The sequence below is a fragment of the Bufo gargarizans genome, chromosome 5 (assembly GCF_014858855.1).
Source record: "Bufo gargarizans isolate SCDJY-AF-19 chromosome 5, ASM1485885v1, whole genome shotgun sequence".
Taxonomy (NCBI): Eukaryota; Metazoa; Chordata; class Amphibia; order Anura; family Bufonidae; genus Bufo; species Bufo gargarizans.
In genome coordinates, this window is record NC_058084.1 from 351,525,194 (window position 1) to 351,550,205 (window position 25,012).

The window sequence follows — 25,012 nt, forward strand, 5'->3', positions numbered from 1 at the left end:
ATCTGCATGGATTCCATGCTTAAATCCTGACATAATCCACTGACATTCCAACAGCAATGCAAGTGAATGTGGTACTTTATACCCCATGAATTTTGAACAGAAAAGCGGGCGGTGGACTAGCCCCAATGAATTACAACAGAGCTAGTCCACATGTGAATCTGCTGGCACATCTTCTGCAGAAATTTAAAGGTGTAGTCCATTTTTTCTATATTGATGACCTAACCTCAGGACAGTTCATCAATAACAGATCGGCGGGGATCTGACTCCCGAAAACCCCGCTGATTAGCTGTTTGAAGAGATCACTGCATAATGTTCACTCTTTATCTACTCACAGTCAACATTGCAGAGGAGGTGCAGTGTAACTACAACTGCATCATCCCACTGGAAGGAGTAATTGCAATATCAATGACGAGCAGGTAAACAGCGAAAAGAAAATAGCACGGTCTCTTCAAACAGCTGATGAGCGCAGGCGCCAGGAGTCAGAACCCCGCCAATCTAATATTGATGACCTACCCTTAAGGGTACTTTCAGACTTGCGTTAAACTTTTCCGGTATTAAGTTCCATCCTAGGGGCTCAATAACGGAAAAAAAATGATCAGTTTTATCCTAATGCATTCTGAATGGAGAGCAATCCGTTCAGTATGCATCAGGATGTCTTCAGTTCAGTCACTGTACGGTTTTTAAACTGAGAAAATGCTGCAGCATGCATTGAAATGCATTAATGCCGGATTCGGCCCCAAGTGTTCCGGAAAAACAGATCCGGTTTTGCAGTCCACGCATGCACAGTACTTTAAAAATGGGAAAAAGATAAATACGGGATCCGTTTTTCCAGATGACAACCGGAGAGACGTATCTGGTATTGCAATGCATTTGTGAGACGGATCCGCATCCGGATCCGTCTACAAATGGTATACATTTGCATACAGATTGCGACGGAACTGCCTGCCGGAATCCAACAGCGCAAGAGTGAAATTACCCTAAGATGGGTCATTAATAATGGAAAACTAGACAAATTTTAAGTTACAACAGTGGATTTCTGCTGCAGTCTTCTTGAAGCAGCCGACATAACAGTTGAGTCATTTAAACATGGTCCTACATAATTGTAAATTCAAAGATGGGAGCAGAATAAGTGGCAGCCTTGATGTTGTCCACTGCATGAAACAACAAGTAAGGCCTCTTTCACGCGGCCATTGCGGAAACATGTGCGGGTGCGTTGCGGGAACACCCGCAATTTTTCGGCGCGAGTGCAAAACACTGTCATGCGTTTTGCACTCGCGTGAGAAAAATCACGCATGTTTGGTACCCAAACCCGAACTTCTTCACAGAAGTTCAGGGTTGGGATCGTTATTCTGTAGATTGTATTATTTTCCCTTATAACATGGTTATAAGGGAAAATAATAGCATTCTGAATACAGACTGCATAGTAAAATAGCGCTTGAGGGGTTACATTTTTTTTAACTCACCTTAGTTCACTTGTTCACGTAGCCGGCATCTCCTTCTGTCTTCATCTTAGCTTTGTGCAGCAACAGGACCTGTGGTGACGTCAGTCATCACATGATCCATCACCATGGTAAAACATCATGTGATGACTGTGACGTCACCAAAGGTCCTTGTTGCTACACAAAGCTAAGATGAAGACAGAAGGAGATGCCGGCTACACAAACAAGTTTTTAACCCCTCCAGCGCTTCTGTATTCAGAATGCTATTATTTTCCCTTATAACCATGTTATAAGGGAAACTAATAATGATCGGGTCTCCATTCCGATTGTCTCCTAGCAACCGTGCGTGAAAATCGCACCACATCCGCACTTGCTTGCGGATGCTTGCGATTTTCACGCAACCCCATTCATTTCTATGGGGCCTGCGTTACGGGAATAAAGCAGAATATAGAGCATGCTGCGATTTTCACGCAACGCACAAGTGATGCATGAAAATAACCGCTCATGTAAACAGCCCCATAGAAATGAATGGGTCGGTATTCAGTGCGGGTGCAATGCGTTCAACTCGCACATCGCATCCGCGTGGAATACTCGCCCGTGTGAAAGGGGCCTAAGGGTCATTTCTCCCGGATCACACATTTGTCAGACCAAAAAGTGGCTACAATGAGTGTCTCCCTCTTTCTCTCCCTAGAAGACTTGACACACCTGTGCATCATTCAATATAATGTCAACTGTGTAATATCTCATTTACAATGTGGTCGACATGCAGAGATTAGACAGATTACATCTTGCTAAGTTCTCAACAGCAATACGTCCTGTGATCAGTTCAATAATAAACCCCACTAACAAACAAAGTCCAAAGCGGAAAACAATTCGCATTTCCACCGAAAACCTGCGATAGAAGAAATATTTGATTCAAGTCCAGTCAATTCATAAATGGGTTCAAGATTCACTGACCATTGTTTCTGTATAATTGGCAAATTAAATGTGCCCACTGTCACCCAAGGAGTGAAGAATTTGAATATCAGGAACAAATACTCAGGCTCACAACTGTAAATTTCATTGAGGGGTGAAATTGCTTTCATAACAGTTAAGATGCTTTTCTTTGCTGATTGACCTTGATTTAAAGCTAATACATCATTTGTAATTCGTAAAAACTGTGCTGAAGGCTTGACGTTAACTATTCATTGAGCTGAATTTTTTTTTAAAAGCTGGAAACATTTCAATACTATAAACATTATGAAGTGAAGTGCGCAGATTTACAATACAAGGTACGCAACATATATTCCACAGTAAAACAAAGGAATTTTTTTTTTAGCTGGGAATAATAAAAGCATTTATTTTCATTAATCATAATTTATATCCGACCATGACAACTGCATCGAACAGTAGCAATGGCAGCAATTGTAAAGGGGCTGAATACACATTTGCAGCATTACTCAACAGCTTAATGTAAAACAGAAAGAATAGAAGCCATATCTAGTCTACTTGCTCCAATTAGCAATTTTGCCACAGTACTTTTCAGCCCTTTGTGCCATTGTTTAACACGTATTCCAATGCAAGGAACACAATTGTGCAGTCAGGTGCAGAGAGACGCTTCTTGAAAATGTACTAACTCCTCTTGAAAACGTACTAACTCCATTTCGGGAGTTCAAGGCCGGTAGCGATGGCAACGAGTGTCTAAATTCTTGAGAGGGAAGGCTGCTATTTACACAATATATGAAGAGTACAGTTTGGTGCTGTAACCAAGGAAAGATTTAAGGTACATTTCCCAAATCTATTTTAGTTCATTAAAAACAAGAATCATGCAACCTATAAAAAGTATTTACTTTAAACTACAACAGTGCAAGAAAGGAAATCTAAACGGATAGGATAAGAACCTAAAGAACTTACCAATACAATGGTTTCAGTAGAACAGCTTAAAACATTTACGGTATAGAGTATGTAGCTCAGGTCTAGGCAACTGCACTGACTAGAGGCATGAGACATGGCTGGTCACATCACTGCAGGCACTCTAAGCTTCAAAAATTTGGGACACATTTATAATAACTGTTGCAGAATATTTTTCTACAATATCCAGCATGTTTATGTAGTGTCAATTAGACGGTGGGGTAGATTTGCTAATACTTAGACCGGGGTGCACAACTTTTTATTTTTCACTACTTCCATAAACTACAATAAAGATGGCCAAATGCACACATGGCCACATCTCTGCTGCTTCATCTACTCATTCCTGGAGTGTCACATGGAGATCAGACGACTCCCATACTGCCAATATATGTAGGTCCAAGAGATGGATACACAATGCGCCATTAGTACTTACCCGTCCCTGCTCTCGCACTACGAGTCACTTCATTTCATGACATGAAAAACACATGCGAGCAGCCTCCAGAGAAAAAACAAGCAGATGGTTGGGGGCTGCAGAAGCTGGCATGGCGGCCTGAATGTGGCCCCTGGGAAGCAGGTTGTGCACAGCCGACCGATTACACAGTGTAAAACTTATGCCATATTTACCACAGTATCTGATGCTGAATTATAAATATGGTGTATCTTTAAACTGCCATTAATATAACAATACCCCACCTATTACTTGGCTTACTTGATGTTAGATTTTGGCATAATTTTATTATATTTCAATTGGTAAATCTCTGCAATCTATCTAGTATTTTTTAAATTAGAGGGTATGGTCTGATTTGTGGCACCCAAATCAAAGGGCTATTTCAGGAGTTTTCACTGGTGGAGTCCATGAGCCGATTTTAGCTTAGAGGTCTTTGCATTCCCAAAAAAACCTTCAAAACTAATGGTATCAGCTTTTCCACTGACCAGAACAGTGAGCGATTAAAAAAATATAGTCCATAAATCCATGTCTCCTGATCCCCTATGGGTGTGTGACAAGGGGCGAATGTAAACCATCAGCACTAGTACATTGATTTCACACTTTATGGTTCAATAAAATCTAGATCTGCATGCATACTTTACAAATTAGTCCAGATAAGTCTGTCTATTATCTCACTGCAATGATTTGTGCTGTTCTTTTGTACTCACATTTCTGCAGAAAATCCCTATTCAAATTGTTTGAATTCCCAGATACAGTTCCAAAAACCATAATTTCTAAATATAAACGAATGCTGGAAAAACTTAGAGGTCATAGGGGATAAAGGGAATAAGGCCAAGGCAAGACTTTTTGTTGGTGTATGCAAAGCTGTATAATAAAACCTGGCAGAAACCAAGGAAAGAATAGAAATAAATGCAATATACATTCTGCATAAAGACGCATCTAAACATGGTTAAGGAAGAAATCAGGAAGTTAGAGGAGATTGTAATAAATGATTTTGCATAGATCTGTTAAATGCCAAAATGTATAGCACCAAACTGACTTATTTCTTTCCAATAAGGTAGGTAATGTGCCAAAAAGGAATAGTTTCCAACTAAAAGCATCTGTTTCACATGAGAAGCATAAATTGTATGGTTTATGTTTAAGCATGTGTAATGGTATGATCTACAATATAAATGCATATGGTTGTTAGGGCTAATGTATTTAGTACTGAGTTTTTACTTTTTCTATGTATGTATTTATAAGCAGCATTACACTGTTCACTATTGAGCTTAGGACACATATGACATCCCATGGAACCAATGAATTAAAGTACATCTTAAGAACCAAACAACCACTTTCCTAACAAAAGTCATTTATTCAATGAGTCTGCATCTGCATGTCAATGCCACAGTAAAAAATACAAAATTTGAACGTACTATACTAAGGATTGGACATTTCTACTGAAAAGAAAGAAAATGGCTGCATGCACATGGCCAGCATCTGTCTTGAGGATTGCAAAAGACAAATGGTCGTGTGCATGAGGCCTTAATAAGAATCCATAAGGACTGGGGGGGGTATGCTTTAATGTATGGTATACCATAGTGTTGCACAATGGACTCATAGTGCAACACCCAAATGATGGCCAAACATCTTACATTATCAGTGGTAGGAGTGACAGCTAATAGATAGTATAAGACCTCATGCACACGCCCATATGTATCCCTCAATTTCCACAGGCTACATTATCAAAAAAGTCTATTCTTCTCTGTGAAACAGACTCATTTTTTTTATTTTTAAAAAAAGGATACGTGGACATACAGATGTGACAAGCACACTGTGTGCTAGCCTCATTTTTTGCAGACTCGTTGAAATGAATGGGTCTGCATCCAATCCACCAAAGATGCAGATCAGATATGGAAAAAATATGGTAATGTGCATGAGGCCTAACTAGTAGAGATGAGCGAACTTCTGTTTTAAGTTCGGCGTCTAAAGTTCGGCTTCCGGTTAGCGGAGAATCCCGATCTGGAACCGGATATGGATTCCGACTTCCGTTGTGGTCCGTGGTAGCGGAATCAATAATCGGCCATTATTGATTCCGCTACCACGGACCACAACGGAAGTCGGAATCCATATCCGGTTCCAGATCGGGATTCTCCGCTAACCGGAAGCCGCACTTTAGACGCCGAACTTAAAACAGAAGTTCGCTCATCTCTACTAACTAGTAATATTCATCCGCATAATATATGTCAACTATAAAGTCACTTTTATACAATAGGTTTGAAGAAAAAAAAAAAAAAAAAAAACACTATAAGCAACTATAAAATTTACAGCTGCATCAAAGCCTTCGTGCCAAATATAGATTCTGGATAATTCCCGGACTTCTTTCCAGAATTTCAGCAATAAGGCCCAGAGTAAGCAGCAATAGGCCATTTATCTCGAATGCTGTGATCTTTTCCATTTGCTGCCACAATCTCAGCTGAAAATAATTGGAATCAAAATGTAGCTCAATAAAAAAAATTAAGGGAACGAAAATGAACCCTGGCAGGTCACAGATGCAAGATATCTGAAATGCTCAAATTCTTCAGATTGTTGACAAGGATGAATGTCAACAAATGAAAACCAATAAAAACTGGGTAACTTAAAAAATAAAATCACTTGGAACTCTCACCTTTCTACTCATGGCTGCTTACAATACTAATCTTTGAAGTACACATTTCATAAATGTAATTAAAGTACACTCTGCAGTATAAAAAGAAAATAGCCTATCATTACACAGTAACCACAATCGGCTGTTGACAGAGCTCTACAGTATATGTCATTACTTAGTATTCTAAGGGCATATCGATACTTCAGCAATTTCTCCCCTACACATCACAGCTGTAATGACTGACAATTTTACATGACCAAGTTGCTGGAAAGCCCTAGCTGCGAAAGAGCTGTGTGCTTGATTGGTCTGACAGTCACGGTTAAAAAAAACAAATATGAGATCAGCTGCTTGAGGAAGCCATAACGCTAACCAGAGCTCCAGTGAACGCCGAGGCATCCTTGTTGCTTACCAAGCACAGCGCCATTCATTGGATAATGGCTGTGCTCGGTATTGCAGCCCAGCAAATGGGACTGAGTGCACATAGGCCATGTGACTGATGAACATGACATCACATGGCCTCGGGAGAGGCATACATGCTAATGGAGCAGCGCAGCATCTTCATATCGTTGATCAAGCGGGGGTTTCGGGAGTCTGACACGCAGGTCTGATAGTGATGACCTATTGTGGGGACAAGCCATCAAAATAAAAACCCCTTTAAGAATTCAGTGCGCATGCTTATGTACGATGTAGTGCACATTACAGAACAGAAGCCAAAATCTGATGAAATAAAGAGGCAGGATAAGATCTGTCAGTAGCAGCTAGTTTGCTAGCTAACCGTTTGAGGACAGCAAGAGTTATTTTAGGTGATTCTTTTTTATTTTTTAACTATAGAGACTTTCTAAGCTAAAGAGTAGATCAGAGCTGCTTCCAACTCATACAGGGAAATCTAAAACAAGAGGGGTATACCTGTTGTTCCTCAGTGACTTCACATGCACAGATCATCACTGTACAAAACCTCCTCCAAAAAACAAACAGGGGATCCAATCACGAGGTTGAAAAAGTTAGTGATTTTATTATACTCACAAACAAACTAAAATCATGCATATCATTGATAAGCCAGATATCCCGGCAGGCTCGACCTAGGTTTCGCATCCTCAAGTGGTTTAACTCCTTTGCTGTTCAGTCTTGGGGCCCATTCACACATCCGCAATTCTGTTCCGCATTTTGCAGAACGGAATGGCGGACCCATTCATTTCTATGGGGCCGCACAATGTGCTGTCCGGATACGGAAATGCGGGACCGCAATTCCATTCCCGAAAAAAAATTGAACAAGTCCTATTCTTGTCCGCAATTGCGGACAAGATTAGGCATATTCTATTTAGTGCCAGTGATGTGCAGCCGGCAAAATGCGGAACGCACATTGCCGGCGTCAGTGTTTTGCGGATCCGCAAAACACACACGGATGTGTAAATGGACCCTTCTATAACATCCTTTCCAGATCCACATAAAAAAAGAAGAGGAGGGAGGAAAGTCCCCCCCCCTCCCCCTCCTTCACCCAAAGTAACTTTCCATAAAAACTTTTCAAATCCTCCTCACTACCTCTTGTAATATATAACACCATCAATATGCATAACATGCACTACTCACAATAAGTTAGGGATATTTGGCTTGTGGGTGAAATTTCAGGATGAACCTAAAATACACTCTAACCTTTACTGGTGAACTTAATGTGACCTCCTCTAAACTTCTAAATGCACATATCCAACAAGAAGCGGAGGGAATGCAAATGAGCTTCTAACAAGCTCTGCCTCTAATGCGACCAGATGCAAGGCAGCTATCCTATAAGTCAATGTTCAGCTCTTAAAATAAGCCTTGAGACATGACTTTGATATTAAATAAGCCAGCACCTCATCTGCAAACAGCTGTTTTGGGGCGATTGCCCCTCATCAGTGCAAAGCGGAGAGTACTGGCTTAACTGGGTGAGAGCACCTTAAAGGGGTTGTCCAGGTTCAGAGTTGAACCTTGACATCCCTCCATTTTCACCCCGGCAGCCCCCCTGACATGAGCATCGGAGCAGTTCATGCTCCGATGCTCTCCTTTGCCCTGCGCTAAATCGCGCAGGGCAAAGGCATTTTTCTGAGTTCCGGTGACATACCGGGCTCTCTATGGGGCTGACAGGCAGCCCGGTGACGTCACCGGCACTGATGGGCGGGATTTGGCTCTGCCCTAGCCAGTAAAACGGCTAGGGCAGAGCTAAAGCCCGCCCCTCAGAGCCGGTGACGTCACCGAACACACTGCTGGGCGGAAGTTACCGCCCGGCAGTGTGTTATTGAAAACACAAGAGCCTGTGCCCTGCGCGATCTAGCGCAGGGCACGGGAGCGCATCGGAGCATGAGATGCTCCGATGCCAGGCTCAGGAGGGCTGCCGGGGTGAAAATAAGGGTATGTCCGGGTTCAGCTCTGAACCCGGACAACCCCTTTAATCAATGTGAGGAGACTTTTAGGAACAATTCACAACAGGTGTTTGATCAATAAATCACCTAATTTCCTGGTTCAATTAGAATTTGTATTTGAACAATCCTCCTCATCATGCTGTTCAGATTTTGACATTATGAGACCAAGACAACACCTAACAATTGATCAACAGTACCTCACCGTTGCGAGGCTTCAAGCAGGATGTTCTTGGACAGAAGTGGCCACTGTGCTTAGAGTGTCATCAGCAGGTTGCAACACAGATACAGAGAGACTGGAAGAGTCACAGAAAGGCAAAGAAGTGGATGACCTTTGGCAACATCCCACATTTAATGGAGGTGAGAGGCACACAAGTGTCATGTCAGACCATTTGAAAAAGTTTACAGCAGTGTGGTCTGAGTGCTAGACAGCCTGCCAGGGAGCATCTACGCTGGACAAGAGACCAGTGGGCCTCAGTGCTGTTCATTGATTAAAGTTAGTTCACACTGAGCAAAAACAATGGCCGCCAATGAAGTTGGAGATGTCATGGAGAGTGCTAACTGTTGTCACCAGACAAGCTTTTGGTGGTGGTGTTACAGTGTGGACAGGTGTGTCTACTCAATACAGAACTGTCCTACACTTTGTGAATGTTACAGTGACAAGCCCATAATACTTGAACAACATCATTAATCTAGTCATTGTGGCTCTGCATGAACAGCACAGGCCTAATTTCATCTACATGGACGACAGTGTGCCAGCTTATCGAGGTCGCATCATTAGGGAACTGCTACTGGATACTAGGGTACCTTAAATGGAGTGGCCTGAGTCGCCGTGTAGAGACTCACAACTTTGTACCCCAGAACATCAATGACATGAGGGCCACCCCTCAAAAAGACTGGGAATGTCATGCATCAGCAGACAATAAGCAGACTTGGGAACAGCATGAGATGTCATTGTCGAGCTATAATTGATGCTCAAGGCCACATGACAAGTTTTTGAGACATTGACATTTTTTGTGGGGGTATACCGACCACTGTTGTTGGCTTTTGTTTCAATAAATTGCTTGAGATGAGGAAATCACAAATGCATGCTTCTACTTAAATGCACTACTTCCATGATATAATATCACTGTAGTGTGAACGTTTTACGTTTTCCATAAATTTCACCCGAAATCCAAATATCCCACATTTTTGGTCAGTAGTGTATATGGAGCTCATTACTAAAAATTCAGAGATTATAAAACACCCAATTAATCAATTACCAGGTCACAACCAACAATTTTCATGCAGTGTCAGGTCACATTGAGATTCCCTTCTGCACCATCCTGACTTTAAGCCTTATAACATCTTGCCCCAAAGACCATTATTTCTTTATCTAGGTCTACTTTATCCACTAAAAATAAAGTGCCAACAGAGTTACGTAATACATGGTTTCAGATCCAGATCTGTGTTCAAGCCATATGGTTGGCGTGTATTAATGAAAAGTCCACTCACCTTTCTGATTAATTTGCTTGAGAGGTCTCCACCTCTCCATGGCTTCTGAATTAATTCAACCCCTCCAAATTTTAAGCTCCTAGGGTTTCTATTGTGCACTTGTTTAAAATGCAAAGAGACACTATGTGTCTCCAAACCCCTTTTAAGGCCAAACCTATCTGTTCCTGTATTCAATTTTCGCAGGGTCCTCCCCACGTACTGGAGGCCACTCCAGTAGATGACCCCATATTTTCACAGGCGATATTACCTCTGATGAAAACATGGAGGTAATCTAGGTATTGGAGTGCCCATGTGGCCTCTAGTATGTGGGGAGGACCCTACGAAAACTGAAGACTCGTATAAAGGAACACCTAGGTAACATTAAAAGGTGTTTGGAGACAGTGTCTCTCTGTATTTTAAACAAAAGCACAATGGTGGAGCTGACAGGCAACTGAACACTTGCTAAAAGGTTCAGCTGAAATCTGTGTTTTTTTTTTTTTTTTTAAGCAGGTAGACAACACATTTAATGGAGTTCTCTAGGACATATATATTGATAACCTGATAAGTCACCAAGATCAGATGAGCAGGGACTAAACACCTGATACTCCAGCCGATCAGCTCTTCTGTAGTAGGACCAGCAATAGGTTCCAAAACTACACATCTCCATTCACTATAAAGTGGGCAATGCTGATTACTGCAGTGCTGCTCCCATTCACTTCAATAGGAGACATGCTGCAGTAATCTGCCCTGTCCTCTATGCAGAGAATGGAGCTGCCTAGTTCTGGCACTAGAGCTACTGCAGAACGGCTGAACGATGAGAATGGTGGGAGTCTCATATTGATGGCCTATCTTAAGTAGAAGCCATCAATATAAAAGTTCTGGAAAACCCCTTTAACTATTTCTCTTGGTCTTTCAATGTCAGAATTGCATATATCCAGCCACCTAGGTGAGGTAAAGGTGTTAAGCCAAGCATAAAAGCAATTACTTATCAACAGTATAGGAGATAACCAGGTTATAGATGGGGTGCGACCACTGAGACAACCAACAATCCTGAGAATGGTGGTCCCATATTTGTGCCCAGATGGAGTGGCAGGCCAGGCATCCACTTTGCTGCTCCATTTCTTCTCCACGGGACTGCTAGAGATAGCAGAGTACAGGATGGGAACCCCTTTCTTGATATAGGTGGGGGTCCCAGCAGTCAGACAACCAGTGAATGGTTATCCCCTATTCTGTGGAGAGGAGAAAACTTTCATACTTGCTAAAAAAAAATGACATATCCTTATCAAATGGAAAGGAAAAAAGTAGTTGAGAAAACTCCAAAAACCAAAAGAAAATGTCTTTATCAAACAAAATATCCATGCTCTGCATTTCTTTTGCTTTTAGGAAGGGTAGCTGTGGTGAATCAACAATATTGCTGGCACTACACAAAGATTTGTGCCAGGCTAACATCTTGCAGAAGGTCAGGACAGCAAATCACCAGGTAGCAATATCAGTTTCATATCTTTATGTGCCTATTAAAATTACATTAAACACGATCTTCAAAACCAATTGAGCCTGTGTGGTTAGGTCAAATGATCCCACAGAAACACTTGGATTCAGTGCATTGTATAAAATACAGAACAGGAAAGGCCTCAGTTGAACTTTTGTTTCCTTAAAATGAACAGAACTCCTTGCAATGTTCACCCAGCAGCATTTCTTGTTCACCCATGTGGTACATTAAAGAAACATAAGCAGAAACATGTGGCACTCTGCCCCTAAACGGAATGTGTCATCAGAAAATGACCTATTGTTTAAATCACATTTTTATTTTAAAACATTTTTTTTTTTTAGAATTTTTGGGAATTTTTTGGTTTTTTCATGTCACTATCTATATTTAAAAAATTGCATATTAGGCTACATTCACAAAACACTGATATCGGTCGTGTGTTTCACATTTTGCAGACCATACATGGCCGGCGCTATATAGAAAATGCCTATTCTTGTCTGAGATTGCAGACAAGAATAGGACGTGCTCTATATTTTTGTTGGCCCGCGGAACAGTACTCTGGATGCAGACAGCACACTTTGTGCTGTCTGCATCTTTTGCGGCCCGGTCGAAATGAATGGGTTCGCATCCGTTCCGCGATATTGTGGAACGGATGTGGATCCATTCATACAGTCGTGTGACTGTACCCTAATCCTGCAATTTTCACACTGGTCACTAGGTCTAAAATATGTAAGGACTTCATGTCTTAAGAGCAGCTACATGGGACCCCATTTACTTCTATGGGAGAGTATTTTTAGGCATGCTCTGTGCAGAGGTCAGGGGGAGCTGATAAGCGGTGATATTACCTATTGTGATATCCTATAGAGGAGTTACTTGTCACTGTAAATCTGCAGAACAGGAAATCATGACCCATCATTAGGTCATCGGTGCATCCACAGTACATTTGTTTTCAGCCCTGTTCCGCACATGCACCAGTATGTGAAACGGCACATGTGTGAGAGGACAGGGCCAGGCAGTGGCGACACAATCTCGCCTGTGTTCTATCAAACAAGGCAGCTAGAGAGGAGTGGACTACCGAACGAAGCTCCAGTGCAACTGTGATTCCTTTGTTGCACCAAATGCCTAATCTGCATATTGGCAAAAAGTCTTATAACTCGGGAGTGGAGCTTTGGATCAACAAAAGAAAACCAGTGGCCCAGATATACTAATTCTAAAGATGGTGTAAGCTTAGACTGACTGTCTAGACCTGCACCAGATTTATTACTGTGTCTCAGGCTGGATGATAAATGTGCTGCAGGGATAGACACTTTTCTCTCACTCTATGCCAACGACTGTTTGTCTTACTTTTATACAAATTTTTAAACCAGAATTATGGAGAAAAATGGCACATCTAAAGACCCACTAAATTTTAAACAAAACTCCTCCCATTTCCACTAAGCCCCACCTTTTGTAAAACATGTCAGAAGAAAGTGTATAAATCCTAAATGTGCCAAATGATGCCACGTTTTAGGCACAGACATTAGTAAACCTGGGCCAGTGTTTTATTCAGGTGAGCTAAAGCTATATGTATATGCAGAGGATCTCAATACCGGAAAAAAACGTTTCCTTTTAGTCCTTATGCATTCTGAATGGAAAAGAGATCAGTTCAGAATGCATCAGGATGCCTTCCGTTCCACCAGCATTACGTTTTTTTTTCTGACTGGACACAAAACCGTTGCAAACTGTGTTTGTGTGTCCGGTCATAGAAGAGGATCTGTCGCGAAAATTAAGTCAATGGTGACAGATCCGTTTTTCCCTCCATTTTCATTTCACACAACAGCATTCTAATGGAACAGATGCATGCTGATGTTCAAAGTCAAAATGGATCCATTTAATTCCGGTATTGAGATACTCTATGGATCTCAATACCGGAATTAACAAAAGTGTGAAAGTAGCCTTAGCTGGACAGGTTGGCTGCTGGTGACCGATTCCTTTTAAGGCGACTATAGATTACAGATTCAGTTTTCTCACTTGTAGTTGGCAGATGTCTGCTCTGTATAGGTTGTTGTTTTGGACAACCATTACATAAGTTAAACGACAAATCACAGATCAATCTATGCCAAGATCTGTGGTCTTGACTGGGCTTCCATAGAGGGGATACAGAACTTCAGTATATATCTGCCTTTGGTTGGCCTCTGTCATGCTTACGTGTTTCTCAAATTGTGACAAATGGACAGCAGACAATGATCTAAAATTCAGCTCAGTCATTCGTCCACAATCTCTAGTGTAGACCAGCTAAAGGCCAGTTTTTAATGAAATCATATTACGGACCTGTGCAAGCGTCAGATATACTGTAAACTGAAGACATTACTGAATTACCTACTGCAACATGTGAAACCAGCCTAGCAATGTTGAATTACAATTGATGTAATTATTTCTAACTAGTGTACCTAAAAGAAAATTAAAATTATAATTGTTAAATTATTTCTTGCCGAAACTCTTAGGCTGGTTTCACACAAGCGAGTGTCACGCTCCAGACTTGCAGCGCAGCTCCCATCCTGACCTCCCTAGCACTGACGGGGTGGCATAACATTATATTGATTTATGATGCTATGTAACCCTTAGAGGTCTGGAATGTATTGGATAACATTGGCATAATGCCGTTAGTGCAACAAATTTGGTCACACGTGGCATTTTTATGCCATTCTCGTCACTTTCCGAAAAAACAGCCCATGGCGAGCAGGGGCGGATTAAGTGCATGATAGGCCCAGGGCTGTCTACCCAACTCTGGGCCCTCCCTCCATTTTAGTAAAAAAAATATATATATATTTTCTTCATGAGCACCACAGTCTCTTACTAGGCCATATGACATTCATCATTCACGTGGCCTAGATGAAGCTCAGTCAAATCCAAGTGATAGGCGCTGAGCTGCAATACTAAGCACAGTGATATTAAATGGACAACGCTGAGCAAAGAGGCTGATTGGAGGGGGTGCCAGGAGTTGGACCCACACCATCTCATAACTCTGAAAATATGTCATGGATGTTACCTGCACTCCTATGTAATAGCCCACATAACACAGTGAACTACATTGGACTGCGAGTGACATCAATAAAAATTTTAGTTGCCAAATTAAAAATTAATATAAAAAATAAAGACTTGGAGGAGGAGATGAGACACAGGTCACAGTAGTAAGCCCACTCTACATATAGGAGAATACAGCACCACATACACCTCTTACTTCCAGCGACATCTCCAGCCATGAAGATATCCCTTTCCTCTTCTCCTCCGTTTGACCCAGACCGCCATGACAAATTCTTTCAGCGGCATCTCGTCTGTTAGATTTCTTATAATTGGGGTCATTCATCAAACTGGTGTAAAGTAGAACTGGCTTAATTGCCCACAGCAACCAGATTCCACCTTTCATTTTCCAAAGGAGCTGTCAAAAATGAAAGGTGGTATCTGTTGCTATGGGTAACTAAGCCAGTTCTACTTTACACCTACACTTACACAGTTTGATAAATTATCCCAAAGGTCCCTATAGTGTCTACAGCAGTTATAAAGTCCCCTAGAGTGTCCCCTAATAGCAACACCCTCCACACTGCTCCCATATAGGGCTGCAGTAATCGATTATTTCAGTAATAGAGTATTCTGCAGATTATTTTTAAGATTAATCGAGCACTCTAATAATAAAATAATTAAGACTGTTTTCCTTAAAAAAATAAAATAAAAATAAGACCCCTGCCATCAGTCCCCAACACCCTTTGTTCCCCCCGTGCGATCAGCCCAAGTGTATGAGCTCCCCCCCCCCACTACCCAGTGCCATCAGCTCTCCCCCCCCCCCCCACTACCCAGTGCCATCAGCTCTCCCCCCCCCACTACCCAGTGCCATCAGCTCTCCCCCCCCCACTACCCAGTGCCATCAGCTCTCCCCCCCCACTCAGTGCCATCAGCTCTCCCCCCCCCCACTCAGTGCCATCAGCTCTCCCCCCCCCCTACTCAGTGCCATCAGCTCTCCCTCCCCAGCTCCCCCCCCACTCAGTGCCATCAGCTCTCCCCCCCCCACTCAGTGCCATCAGCTCTCCCCCCCCCCACTCAGTGCCATCAGCTCTCCCCCCCCCACTCAGTGCCATCAGCTCTCCCCCCCCCACTCAGTGCCATCAGCTCTCCCCCCCCCACTCAGTGCCATCAGCTCTCCCCCCCCCCACTCAGTGCCATCAGCTCTCCCCCCCCACTCAGTGCCATCAGCTCTCCCCCCCCCCACTCAGTGCCATCAGCTCTCCCCCCCCCCCACTCAGTGCCATCAGCTCTCCCCCCCCCACTCAGTGCCATCAGCTCTCCCCCCCCCCACTCAGTGCCATCAGCTCTCCCCCCCCACTCAGTGCCATCAGCTCTCCCCCCCCACTCAGTGCCATCAGCTCTCCCCCCCCACTCAGTGCCATCAGCTCTCCCCCCCCACTCAGTGCCATCAGCTCTCCCCCCCACTCAGTGCCATCAGCTCTCCCCCCCACTCAGTGCCATCAGCTCTCCCCCCCACTCAGTGCCATCAGCTCTCCCCCCCACTCAGTGCCATCAGCTCTCCCCCCCCACTCAGTGCCATCAGCTCTCCCCCCCACTCAGTGCCATCAGCTCTCCCCCCACTCAGTGCCATCAGCTCTCCCCCCCACTCAGTGCCATCAGCTCTCCCCCCCACTCAGTGCCATCAGCTCTCCCCCCCACTCAGTGCCATCAGCTCTCCCCCCCACTCAGTGCCATCAGCTCTCCCCCCCCACTCAGTGCCATCAGCTCTCCCCCCCACTCAGTGCCATCAGCTCTCCCCCCCACTCAGTGCCATCAGCTCTCCCCCCCACTCAGTGCCATCAGCTCTCCCCCCCACTCAGTGCCATCAGCTCTCCCCCCCACTCAGTGCCATCAGCTCTCCCCCCCACTCAGTGCCATCAGCTCTCCCCCCCACTCAGTGCCATCAGCTCTCCCCCCCACTCAGTGCCATCAGCTCTCCCCCCCACTCAGTGCCATCAGCTCTCCCCCCCCACTCAGTGCCATCAGCTCTCCCCCCCCACTCAGTGCCATCAGCTCTCCCCCCCACTCAGTGCCATCAGCTCTCCCCCCCACTCAGTGCCATCAGCTCTCCCCCCCACTCAGTGCCATCAGCTCTCCCCCTCCCCCCACTCAGTGTCATCAGCTCTCCCCCACCCCAGTGCCACAAGGTGACATTATACTGTATGAGGCAGCTGGGGACAAGGTGACATACTATATGGGGAGGATTATACTGCATGGGGTGGCTGAGGCCAAGGAGACATACTGCATGGGGATGGGCCAAATGGTGACATTAAACTGCAACCAATCCACCCCCCCCCCCCCCAAACCTTCCAATACAATATTTATTCAGTGTCTGCATGACAAATAGCTGATATAAATGGATTGCTGGGCTTTGTAGTGCACTTAAGGCCACAGGTTGCTTCTTTAACATTAGCTTATTGTATGATGCAAACACAAAGCATCACCTACCTCAGGCAGTAACAGTGACAACCCTATGACAGCAGCTAGGGCCGATGCACATAGGGAGATGACCAGCAGGTAGCCACCAGCCCCAGTAATGTACAGCAAGCCACACAAACCTGAAACCACTGCACTTCCCATTTGCACTAACCCCCGCCCCAATCCGTTTATAGCCAATCAGCATTTTTCTTACTACTAACCAATCAGCAGGCCTGTTATGGCTGCTCTCACATGAGGTGTATATGAGAGAAGCACTGGGATTGGCTGGGAGCAGCTGCCTGAGGGGATTGTCATACTGGTATGAAGAGTGCCGGCTCCTGCAATCACTTCACTCCCGGTTCCGTGGTCATGTGACACAAACTAATCCTCAATGCAAAAAAATATTTGCATCAGGTATTTTTTTTATATATTTTTTTAGAATTACTCGATTTAATCAAGTACTAATTGCAGTCCTACTACCATATAGTAATTTGCCCCCACACTGCCCCCATTAAATAATTTGCCCCCACACTGCCCCCCATTAAATAATTTGCCCCCACACTGCCCATTAAAAGATTTGCCCCCACACTGCCCCCCATTAAAAGATTTGCCCCCACACTGCCCCCCATTAAAAGATTTGCCCCCACACTGCCCCTTATTAAAAAAATTGCCCCCACACTGCCCCCCAATAAATAATTTGCCCCCAATGAAGTAATTTGCCCCCACACTGCCCCCTATGAAGTAATTTGCCCCCACACTGCCCCCCTATGAAGTAATTTGCCCCCACACTGCCCCCCTATGAAGTAATTTGGCCCCACACTGCCCCCTATGAAGTAATTTGCCCCCACACTGCCCCCCTATGAAGTAATTTGCCCCCACACTGCCCCCCTATGAAGTAATTTGCCCCCACACTGCCCCCCTATGAAGTAATTTGGCCCCACACTGCCCCCTATGAAGTAATTTGCCCCCATATGAAGTAATTTGCCCCCACACTGCCCCCCTATGAAGTAATTTGCCCCCACACTGCCCCCTATGAAGTAATTTGCCCCCACACTGCCCCCTATGAAGTAATTTGCCCCGTGTAATAAGCTGCCCCCACACTGCCCCCTAGGAAGTAATTTGCCCCCACACTGCCCCCTGAAGTGATTTTCCCCCACATTGCTTCCATGTCCTCCTCTGCCCCCCAAAGTTGCCAAACACAAAAATAAAATAAAAGCTATACTTAACTGTATCCGAGATGTGAGGAAGGCCGCAGGCGCACAATCGTTATTGTCCTGCGACCCGGCACAGTCACAATGATGTCATGAAGCAGACCTGTGCCGGGATACTACTACCACATAGAACTGCAGCCTACTAGGCCTGAAGCCTATGCCGCAGTATGTGGGCATTCTGGGCGGCGTTGTGAGCCCCAGCGATGCCGGGCCCGGGGATGTCGACCCGAACGCCCCAATGTTAATCCACCATTGATGGCGAGGGAGGAGCAGGGTCAGTTGGCCAGACACATTTGTCTTCATTTGCACCAGTTCGTTGAAGGCACCAGTTGCAAATGAAGGCAGAAATCTAAAGCAGCACAAGGCCTGCCAGAGGGTGCGCCTAGTCATAAATTATGTGCATGATTTGGCAGCGCAGGGGATAACATAAACCGACATAAAATGCCAGTCTAGGATAAACCTCTCCCTCCTCAATTCACTGGTCTTACGACTGTCAGGCTAGGATAGGAGAGGTAGACCAGTAGAGGATTGCTGCGATATCCCTCAATGTAGGGTGTAAATTACCTCAATAGTAAGCCCAAAATATCTTGTAACAACTCAACACCTTTCTACTGTTTTAACTGGTAAGTCTTTAGTGGTGCCAACATTAAGAAACCAATTTGCATTGGCTGACTGCCAGGACAACGGATATGAAGACATTTCGTTCTGGCATTGTTACAGCACAGCATTTTATAATTTTAACAAAAGGGATTGTCCAGTGGTCAAATATTCATTAGAAAAGGAATCATACTACATCACTTATCCCTTGCCGCTCCTGTTCCAATGTTTGCTAGGTCCTCGCTTTCATGGTCCTTGCTGAAGCACAAAAAAAAAAAAAATGCCTTCTCATCCAATTACTAGCTAAAGTGGGTCACAACTGTGGCCAGAGATTGGCTGAGTGGTTATTTCCTGCTGAGACGGACCAGGAAGCGCAAGCTAGTTGGGAATTTGAGAAGTGTCTAAACAGAAGCAGACTAGTGACAATTGCAGACTCTCTTTAACCCATTTTGCTTTTTTTCTAAAATATTAATAACTGCCCCTTCTAGCGATAGTACAGACAGGGGAGGGGCGGAAGGGTTTTCTATATATCTCAGACTGGGAGTAGTAGTCCGTTGTTGGGAGGGGGGAGAACAAGCCGAGGCGCTCTCTCCTGTATTTGCTTCAATATGGGAACTTGGAAAATCTGTACCTGCAAATTCATTTGTTAACTCCAATAAACTGCTTACAGGTGATAACGCCCATTGCGCAGTGCCCATCTTCGCCGATCACAAGCCGATTTCATGACACCCGGTAATACTGTGATGTCTTGTTTTGTACATGAATGCTCTGAATTGTAAAGTGCTGTGCAATAAAGATTATTATAATTTATATAATAGTTTAACAAATTGCTTAGTTAAGAAAAAGCATCTGTTTCATTTAGTAGGTAGATGTTGCTCTGTCCAAGTAAAGGCGCACCTTTAACATTTAATATGTGTTGTATGAAGACTTTCTGGGGCAAGGAAAACCTTGTACGATCTTCAGGAAAACAGTCCTACTCAGCAGCTTTCTGCTGTATTCCCTCCTAGATTTTGCATGCTTTGCAGTACTTGAAAAGCCGTCTTGGGTTATAAACACAACGGCCAGCACTAATGTCCCCATTTGTCATACCAATTACGGAGCAGACCAATGCCATCACTAAATACTCACACTACAAGCTCCAGAGCTCATTCAGCTTGTAAATTAAGTGTTTCTCTCCTTTTCACAAGGTTCCCAGCGACTTAATTACTAAAGCTGAATGTGCCCCTTGTAAAGGTTTTATAAAATCCTAACTAGCTCCTTGACATGCCTCGTTGCTTCAGGCTATATAAGGTGTCTGACAAAATGAATTTGCCTGCACATGGAGAAAAGCATCAATCAACACCTAACTAATGCACTTCTTGACCATTCCTGTCTGCTCTGCATCCGGAGCATTTCAGAGTACGGAGGGTTGAAAAACTGTAAAGATTCACTAAGGATTGCCCAGATTGATTGATCTGATCATTAAAGGGGTTACTCGGCAAATGATTTACAATGGCCGCCAGCAACCTGTCCTAGAATGTGAGCAGAACCGTTTGCCACCAATTGCAGAGCTGCCTGAGGGAAGGGAGGGGTAGTTGAACGTCACTACATATTACATTGCCCTACAATAATGGTGGTAAAGCTGCTAGTGCACCTTGAATTTTAGGCACCTTGATGCCCAGAGCAATTTTTTTTTTTTCTGTGGGACGCAAAAGGCTTTTATGATTTAGGCTACTTTCACACTCACGTTTTGGCTTTCCATTTGTGAGATCCGTTCAGGGCTCTCACAAGTGGCCCAAAACGGAATAGTTTTGCCCTAATGCATTCTGAATAGAAAAGGATCCGCTCAAAATGCATCAGTTTGCCTCCGTTCCATCTCCATTCCGCTTTGGAGGCGGACACCAAAACGCTGCTTGCAGTGTTTTGGTGTCTGTCTGACGAGACTGAGCCGTTTTCTATGACACAATCTGGTACAATAGAAAACGGATCCGTCCTCCATTGACTTTCAATGGTGTTCAAGACGGATCCATCTTGGCTACGTTAAAGATAATACAAACAGATCTGTTCTGAACGGATGCAGATGGTTGTATTATCAGAACGGATCCGTCTGTGCAGATCCATGACGGATCCGCACCAAATGAAAGTGTGAAAGTAGCCTTAAAGGGCTTCTGTCACTCCACTAAACTTTTTTTTTGGGCTTCTTATCAGCCCTATACAGCGATACGTTATGAATACATAATGTTATTAGTCATTTTGGTTCATGAATAAAACGTACTTTTATAATATGTAAATCACCTGTCTACCAGCAAGTAGGGCGGCTACTTGCTGGTAGCAGCCGCATCCGCCTATCATATAGACGCCCCCTCCGCATGTTGATTGACAGGGCCAGCGAATGTGATCGTCCTCTGGCTGGCCCTGTCTGCCATCAAGATCTCGCGCCTGCGCCGTAACGGTATTCAGTCGGCGCAGGCACACACAGGAGGACGCTCGCTCGGCTGCTCCATCCTCAGCGCGCCTGCGCCGATGACGTCACATCTACACCCGGCGCATGCGCACTGAGGATGGAGCGGCCGAGCGAGCGTCCTCCTTTCAGTGCGCCTGCACCGACTGGATACCGTTACGGCGCAGGCGCGAGATCTTGATAGCAGGCAGGGCTAGCCAGAGAACGATCGCATTCGCTGGCCTTGCAAATCAACATGCAGAGGGGGCGTCTATATGATAGGAGGATGCGGCTGCTACCAGCAAGTAACCGCCCTACTTGCTGGTAGACAGGTGATTTACATATTATAAAAGTATGTTTTATTCATGCTCTACTGAACCAAAATGACTAATAACATTATGTATTCATATATCGCTGTATAGGGATTATACGAAGCCAAAAAAATAAAAATTAAGTTTAGTGGGGTGACAGAAGCCTTTTAAAGAATTTTAAGACTGTTGCAGCCTCAGGCCAGCTTTGTAAAAGAGTAAACTGTACAGTGGATCGTTGTAATAAAACTAAAGCTTACTGATCCTGATCTTTAAACTTGATAGCTTTAAACAATATTGCACAATTGAAAACAGTACATGATATATAACTAGTAAGACCAGCTTATCTGGCAGTGGTAATGGCTGAGACACAACCAGTATGTACATGTCCCAAAAACACTAATACTAGTTTCGCACTAGTGCTTGAACATCTCTGGCAAGCAGTTTTAGTTTGGTCGATTCTTGGGACATCTGCCAATATAGTTAAAGGTGGTGTCTGGGTTCAGAGCCGAACCCGAACATATCCCCTTCTTCCCCCACTTAGCCCCCCTGACATGAGCATTTCCCTTGACCTACACTGCATTGTGCAGGGCAAGGTCTTTTCTGTTTACATTTTTTACACTGCTAGGCAGAGGCTTCCGCCTAGCAGTGTTCCCGATGATGTCACCAGCACTGATGGCCAGGCTTTAGAGCTGCCCTAGCCATTTTACAGGATCTCCAGAAATCTCCTTCCCCTGCAAGATACAGCGCAGAGCAAGGAAGATGAGCTCATGTCAAAGAAGATGAGTTTCATTCATTTCAATGGGAGGCAAACCATGCTTTATTTCCAAAAGTATGCTCTATCTTGGAGCAAAATCTGCACTGATTATCTCTTTGAAATTAATGGGAAGCTGGAAAAAAAAAAAGCTGAAAAAACACCCAGAAAAGATGAGCATTTTCAAAATCTGTCACATGAACATACCCTAAGGCCCCATGCACACGGCCGTGTGCGGGCCGTGGAACCGCGGCCTGGATCCCTCCTGAGAGCAGGAGCGCACAGCGTCATGGCTTGCTATGACGCCGTGCGCTCCCTGCTGCCGCCGCAATACAGTAATACACTGGTATGATCTATACCAGTGTATTACTGTACTGTGCCGGCAGCAGGGAGCGCACGGCGTCATAGCAACCAGTGACGCCGTGCGCTCCTGCTCTCAGGAGGGATCCAGGCCGCGGTTCCACGGCCCGCACACGGCCGTGAAACACGGCCGTGTGCACGGGGCTTTAGGGGAAGATTTATCAAAACAGGTATACGTTGATAACTCTTGCGCTGCCGAAGGATGCACTAAATTTAAAGCGAGGTGCAGGTCTCATCACAAATTAGGTACGTCCTCCGTCAGTCCACAAACCTAAAACTAAATCTACAGCAGCTCACAGCTGCAGTAGATTTTAGTCTTTATTTTCTCCAGAAAATAGGCATAAGAGAAGATGAATATGAGGGCCCCACTGGTCATGCCCTTTCCCCACCACACCGTCTTTTTGCAACGTGGGGAAGGCTGTATACAAATGCAATTGGAACAAAAATGTAGTCCCACCGATGTAGTCGCCTATAAGGGAAATGATGAATCTTCCCCTTATTCTCCAAAAACATTCAGGTTTTAAAATAAAATGTGGATTGTTGAACCTAAACACGGAAGAAAATAATACCTCAGGACTGATTGTAAAGTTTAGTCACAGCTATGTGTCAAAATTGTGAAAATTGACTTGACAGGGAGAGGGGGGGGAAAAAAAGTGAGTTTGTGTATAGAAAATGAGGAGGGGGCTACACAGATGCAAGTTGGACATGCTAAGCAATTCATCATACTGCAAATGGATGAAGGGATAGCAGCAAATCAAACCCAGAGTACCATATGTTCCCATTACGGGGAAAATTTATCTTGCATAAATTGATAAAAGCCATGCCAAATGACAGTTGTTCCTTCTGGTTTATCTACTTCTTTTTTTCTTTTTTAATTTACTAAGATTGCATTACATTATCTTAGATGACAATTTTTATGCTCTAGTGTAGGCGAAATCTCGCAACCTGCAAAAAGAACAAGTCCTAGAGGATCTGGAACAAATGTCTGACTATTTTACCAGGTGACAGTTCAGCGTTCTGGAGATGAATAGCCTGGTTCGCATTTTCCAGTTGCTAGCATTGAAGGACAATAGGAATGCATTATAAAGAAGGCTAAGGTTTTGTCTATTATGCAGTAAGGTTATCACACTTTTACACAATTAAACGGGTATTCCATTTAACCAACCAAATTTATTTATTTTTTTAAACAGACAACCCACATTGTCTACTTAACCTCGTGTTTTTGACCTTCATGCACATTCCCAGTACCTTTTTCGGTACCTAGTCTGCCCATAATATTCTGTGATTTTTGATGTACACTATCATGGCCGATGTGCTTGTACCCCATAAAGTCAAATGCCGAAAACTTCCCACAACCCCCTGGTTCACTGGAATGCCTTTGTGCACATTCATCTCCATTCAGCTTAGTCATCGGTTGGCATCAGCGCCATGAGGCGCTCTGCCATTGGTTGGAGCAAAGTAGAATGCTAGCTAAGGGATCAAATCTCACTTCGTAAGTATAGCAATGCAAGGATGCATTCATGTACATGCTACCGTGAGTTCCCTTAATCCCAGTGCATGATCGAATAAAGAGAGGCAGATGCCAAAGGATAGAACTAGGGATGAGCAAATCGACTTCGGTTGTTTCATGATTTGCATAAAACTTTGTTTCAATACTGTACGGAGCGCTCACTCCCTACAGTATTAGAATGTATTGGCCCCGATGAGCCGAAGTTATTACTTCACAAAGTCTCTTGGGACTTCGGGTAATAACTTCCTTCTCCCAGTGCTGCTGAGGGAAAATGGCCACGCTGAGAGCAGCGCGATCCATGTTCTCTTATACTGGGCTGTGCATTAGCACAGCCTAGTATCGATAAAAGGCAAATCCCGGAATAATATCGATACCGGGACAAAAGTATCGATTGGGTATCAAAAATTCGATACCCGAAACAACCCTAGAAAAGATACTCCAGTTTTCCAACGATAAAGCTGGAGTGAAACTCATTAACATAGTTAACCATACACACTTTTCCACCCAAATTTCAAAACTGGAGTGAATGTTGTAAAAAGTCGAAAAATTACTATATTGAATCTAGAATTCTGGAGCGAAGGCATGATAAATCTGCGCCATAGTGTAAAGCAGAAAAACCCAGGTGGTGACACATTGTGCTACTG

The 25,012-nt window shown here is 44.1% G+C and overlaps 1 protein-coding gene across 3 annotated transcripts in view; it reads right to left on the reverse strand.

Moving 5' to 3' along the window:
• Nucleotides 1–25,012, reverse strand: part of CDKAL1 (CDK5 regulatory subunit associated protein 1 like 1) — a 908,375-nt gene that overhangs the window by 524,178 nt on the left and 359,185 nt on the right. The window lies entirely within an intron of this gene.